Below are 6,106 nucleotides of genomic sequence, written 5' to 3' on the forward strand. Positions count from 1 at the left end.
TTCGACCAATCAAATCACTTCAATACTACATGACATCATTCCCTCATTCATACACTGATGGGAGGGGCTAAGGATCCAGCTGCACATCAACACTCACATACCTCACATACCTCACATACCTCACATACCTCACATACCTCACATACCTCACATACCTCACATACCTCACATACCTCACATACCTCACATACCTCACATACCTCACATACACAGGGAGCAATTTTGGATGAAGTGTCTTGCCCAAGGACACATTGTCATGGTGGAGCCAGGGATCGAACTAACGACCCTCTGATTGAGAGACGACCCTGCTCACCTCTGAGCCACAGTTGCCCCACTAATGAATACTGAATACAATCCGCAGCAAAAAGGAAATTATTCACATATGTAATTAGCATTATTGGGTGCAATGAGTTAATACAAAGCAGAATTATATTGAATTGAATGATAAATTGAGAATAAAATACATAGATATTTACATACTTTTTCATGCTTGACTTAGCTGAACCAGCAATTTCTGATCACTTGTGCATCAGGCCAGCTATGTTTACAATAACTATGTATTTGCAATATTATTGAGACCATTTACATAAATAGAGTTTGATGACATTTTTTTAGGGAAGTTATTTTTGATGTAGAACATCCATTATTGTTTATTTTGAGCACACTCTCTTTACAGTTTCTCCACAGTGCAGAATACAAATATCCCAGCTACAACATATGGACAAAGACAACCCCACTGTGCAGACATTACCTTTACCCTCACTGGAGCAATAACATCAACATAAGATAACGTTAGCATAAGTGCCAGTGCCCCTGGTGTTGTATGTGAAAGCCTAGGGAATCATTACCATGTTATAACCTACTACATACTGCATAACCTCCATAAGTCAGGTTTGTGTCAATAAACTGAGCTTTAAAAATTGATAAGGGTGATCACCTCGCTCATGGAAAGGCCATTTCTGAGCAGAATATAGCGTAAGGATAATCATCTCTGCTGTGTTTGAGCTTTATCAACATATTGCTCACCACAGAGTCCAACTAGATGATTGAGAAAAAACTATTAGGCTTTGATCATTCTCAGATACACACCTCGATACATTTCTGTTTGATTTACCTTTAGACAGTTCATATGTGGGGCTGACCTCCGTGCATGCAATCAAACATGATCAGGCGGTGCTGTGTGACACATGTTAATGTGTCAGATCAAAATGCCAATTTGCAGAGTCCAGCGGAGTGTTTCAAAGAAATCCCTGTTGTTTGACAGGTGGACATGTCTGAAAGTTGCATTTATTCATGTGAACATTACAGAGACATTCCTGACCACCGGTCCCGGAAACAAAGGACATTGAATTCCCCAGAGGAGAGTGACATGGAGGACAGACTCACGCATACCAGCTGGATTTGACGCCAATTGTACCTCCCACTCACGCACGCACGCACAATGTACAAAGGGATCGGCCCCTTTGTCTCTACTCCCCCATTTACATCGCAGAAATGTGATGTCCTTTTGTCCCTAAATGGCAGTATTGCATCTGTGTGAATATCATAGCTGCCTGAAGAAAGTCTTTCATATTCAGCATTTGTTGTAAAGAAATTATTTATTTTGCTTTCATTTTTTTCTTCCATTGAAATGCATGAGCAAGTAAACAAGCACGTGTCTTTTTATCAGTTGTTTCATTGTTGACAAATTAGGAGAGTTGATTAATATTTCAAAACAGAAAAAATGGTGACAACCGTTAACAATTTATTGTGAGAGGTCTCTTCAGTATCACGGGTCAGACAGTATCAATGACTATACTGTATGTGGCTGCCACCTAGAGGACATACAGAGAAAGACATTCATCACTTTTTAGGTGTGTTAAACACATGTTAAACATAGAATACTGGATCTATACGTTCAGTCAAATCCTGGCCTTCTGATGATATGGAAAATAATGGATATTGATTTTACAGATTCATATTGGTGAAGTAGATACATTTTACAATTAGTTATTTAGTTACTTACATGATTCAAATCCTTATGGCCTGTTTTGCTTCAATAAATGTAACGTGGGAATTTCAGACTCCACCTTTCACAAATAAAACTATATAGAGACGTCCTTACAGAATGTAAATGTCTAAGAGCACAAATAGAATGAAAACAGGGTTTGATTTCATGAAAGTCTGAAGGATTATAATTCAATTAAATCACCACAAACTAATTGCCTCAACCTACAAAGACTTGATTGGTGATGCACCATCATATCTTAAGGAGCTTGTAGTACCATATTGCCCCACTAGAGAGCTGCGCTCACTAAATGCGGGGCTACTCGTGGTTCCTAGAGTCCTAAAAAGTAGGATGGGAGCCAGAGCCTTCAGTTATCAAGCTCCTCTTTTATGGAACCAGCTTCCACTTTCAGTCTGGGAGGCAGACACAGTCACCTTATTTAAGAACAAACTTAAGACTTTCCTCTTTAATAGTGCTTATAGTTAGGGCTGAATCAGGTTTGCTCTGGTCGAGCCCCTTGATATGCTGCTATAGGCTTATAGGCTGCTGGGGGATGTTTTAGGATACACTGAGCACCTATCTCCTCTTCTCTCTTTATTTATGGATGAATTGACATCTCTCCATTGCACCTTACTAACTCTGCATCGTTCCCGGAGTCTTTGTGACTTGACGTCTCATAGGGTCCATTGGACCCGTCTGTGTCTGATGCCTCCTGCCTGTTGAGCCGGCCTCCTGCCTTGCCCCTGTTGATGCGCCCCGACCCCCTCCTCTCTACCTCCTTCTGTTTCATGGATTGTGGAGGTCCATTCATACATTGTCATATTCATGTAATGTGTTTGTCAAGTCCAACATTGATTTTAATTTTATAGAAAAATATAGGAGGCCCCGGGGAAGACCGAGGACACGCTGGAGGGATTATATCTCCCGGCTGGCCTTGGAACGCCTCGGGATCCCCCAGAATGAGCTGGAAAGTGCTGCGGGTGAGAGGGAAGCCTGGGTCGGCCTGCTGAACCTGCTGCCACCGCGACCCGACCCCGGATAAGCGGGTGATAATGGATGGATGGATGGATATATAAAAAATCAGAAAAAAGATAAATAACAATAATTGTAAATTAATAAAGCAATTAGGGACATGGAGGAACAATCGCAAATTAACTAATAAACAAAGTAATTGTTAAGACACTTAGTCCAAACTATCCAACATGGGAAACGGGGCGGAGCTAAAAAGACCGGAAGTAACAGGGGGGCGCTTTTAAAAAGTCAGATCAGGGAGAGCGGCAGATAGGAATGCAAAAGAGACGTCTACAAGTCCGGAGAAGCAGCCGTTAAGAGCGGCTCTACTCATACTGACGGACTACGTCACCACTGGTTAGCGCGAGCGCTAAATGCGTCACGGGGCTCCGCAGCCCGCTCACGTGTGACGACAGGGAATTAATTGTTTGACATGTCTTGGTGTGAGGGTATCTGGTTTGTTTATGGTTGATTATGCGGTGTCTTTTATGTTATTTGCTGGTCGCATGTTGGTGGAGGCAGGCCCGTAGAGATCACCCCCGCAGCCCCCGCACTGCGGGGGGGCCTCGCGTGGCAATTTTTTTTTTAATCCAACACTAGCCAGCGCACTTGGCCGTATAAGTGTCGGCTGACTCGGCTGTGTTCCGGCTCGATGCGGCCAAATGTGAGCCACCTTTGGCACATTTCACTGTTGCCATGTCTGGCCCAGGTGTAGCTGTTACGGACATGGGCAGATTCTGTCTTAGACATGGCAACCGGTTTATCGGCTGCCGAATCTGGGCCGAATAATGTAATAAATAAATAATATTACATTACGTAATAACATTAAGATATCCCTCAAAGTTGTCTCTCTCATATAAAGCTACACAATAAAAAACAGTATTTTAAACTGGCTTTATAAGTTTTAAATAATAGTTGTAAAGGCAATCGTAACAGGCAACCACTAGAGTCTCCTGCTACGCGGACTGGTGTTATTGTTGGGCCGCGGTGTATTCTGGGAGAACTACGAGGAAATTTCTCTTGAGGAAAAATGAAACTCCCATTTAAAAGTGGTGCCCAAAAGCGGCATTCAAAACAGGACATTTCTGAATTAAATGCCAAACTTCCCAAAATTACAAGTCTTTTTCGACCAGCTGGTGAAGGATGCACTCATCTGCCAGAAGAGACAGGTATTGTACAGTTTGCTATAGCTAACATTACCACGTAGCTAACGTTATACTTTGACAGCTGTACTGCTCTGTCTATGTGTTGTGCTTGAAAATACATTAACCTTATTAAACCTCTCACTATACCCCCTGCGCCCATTATCGGACACGTTTCCTTAATTATCTCCACAACCACATCGTTGTTTAACTTCATTTCACTTTGTCCAACACTGCAACCCTTTTGAGAAGACAACGGCTCTGTACAAAATAATAAAAGTAACCGTTAAGTAAGAAAGGTCATTTTCCAAGCTAAAACTGATCAAAACATATCTCAGAAGCTCCATGTCACAAGAGAGGCTGTCAAGTGTGGCCATCCTTAGCATAGAGAATAAACGTGCGCGCAGTTTAGATGTAAAGAGCGTGGTTAAAGACTTTGCATACATATTTGCTAAAAGACGCGCACATGTGTATTCAAATTCAAACCTGTAGAAAGTAGCCTACCGGTGTATCGACTATATGTAGGCATATTTGTTATGTTGTTGTAACATATGTTCTGTTTGAGCTGTTTGATAGGCCCTAGCATATGTTTTGTTTCTGTTGGAATACATTTGTTCTCTGTTTGAGCTGTTTTTTCTGCTTGAATAAATTTCCCTCAAAAGAAAAGCTTGGGTCCTGTTCGTTTATCTTTGGATAATGACCGCCGGACCAATACATTATCCCTTACATATGGGGGGAGTGGGGGGGCCTCTCAGGGTTATTCTGCAGGGGGGCCTCATGTGTTTCCGGTACGGCACTGGGTGGAGGCACAGCTGGGATGGCTGTATGTGGTGAAATGTATAGTGTGGGTGCACTGGTGCGTTATCACAGTTTGAGATGGGTGCTTTTGCTTTGTGAAGTTTCATTGAAATGTGTTTTTTCTGTTTAAGGTTTTTCACCTTTCAACTAATGGAGCTTTGCTTCATTGTATGGAGAATTAAAACAATTTTTAGACTGAACCTACCAAAATAAAGGGAGGAAAAAAGAACAGCAAGTTCAATTCAGTTTATTTTGTATAGCCCAATATCACAAATTACAAATTTGCCTCAGAGGGCTTTACAATCTGTACACATACGACATCCCTGTCCCAGGACCTCACATTGAATCAGGAAAAACTCCCCAAAAATAACCTTTGACAGGGAAAAAAGGGAAGAAACCTTCAGGAGAGCAATAAGCACTTCCGGTCAAGCTGTCCTTGACCGGAAGTGTGAGCTTTGACCTCGCCAGCTTATCAATTGGCTTAGCGAACAGAACTGCGGCATTCCTTTGAACTGACCAATAGAACTAACCTTTAGGTGTGAATTCATTTGCATGACCATACTAACGACCGAGCATTTGTTCTGGGAAGACATGGTTCTACTGGTCTGGAGACTCGAGACAGCCCCGGTCTGTTGCTCCTTGGGAGCTGCAGTCCGTCTGTGGAGAGTTCCTCCTTTCTGGCCCCACGATCGTGAACACTACATGAGTATTATCTTTGCCATTAAATATTGTTAAACTTGAACTCATTGAATCCTGAATTTCCTGCGGCCACGGGACCCGGAGCTCTGAACACAAAGCAAGAGCAACAGAGGAGGATCCCTCTCCCCAGATGGACAGATGCAATAGATGTCATGTGTACAGAATGAACAGCATTACAAAGTTACATAAACGCATTACATGAATATGACAATGTATGAATGGAACTCCAATCCATGAAACAGAAGGGAGGGGAGGGGGGGGCGCATCAGCAGGGCCAACGCGGGAGGCCGGCTCACCAGGCATCAGACACCTCCAGGTCCAATGGACCCTATGAGACATGAAGTCACAAAGACTCTGGGGAGGAAGCAAGTTGTTGTGACTGGAATCCAGTTTTAAATCCGTGGTAGACTGCTCAATCCCTATCAGGTGGTGAAACTGCAATGGTCCAAAAAGCAGAAACGTGACTGTT

This window comes from Cyclopterus lumpus, chromosome 19, assembly GCF_009769545.1.
Source record: "Cyclopterus lumpus isolate fCycLum1 chromosome 19, fCycLum1.pri, whole genome shotgun sequence".
NCBI classification, from domain to species: Eukaryota; Metazoa; Chordata; class Actinopteri; order Perciformes; family Cyclopteridae; genus Cyclopterus; species Cyclopterus lumpus.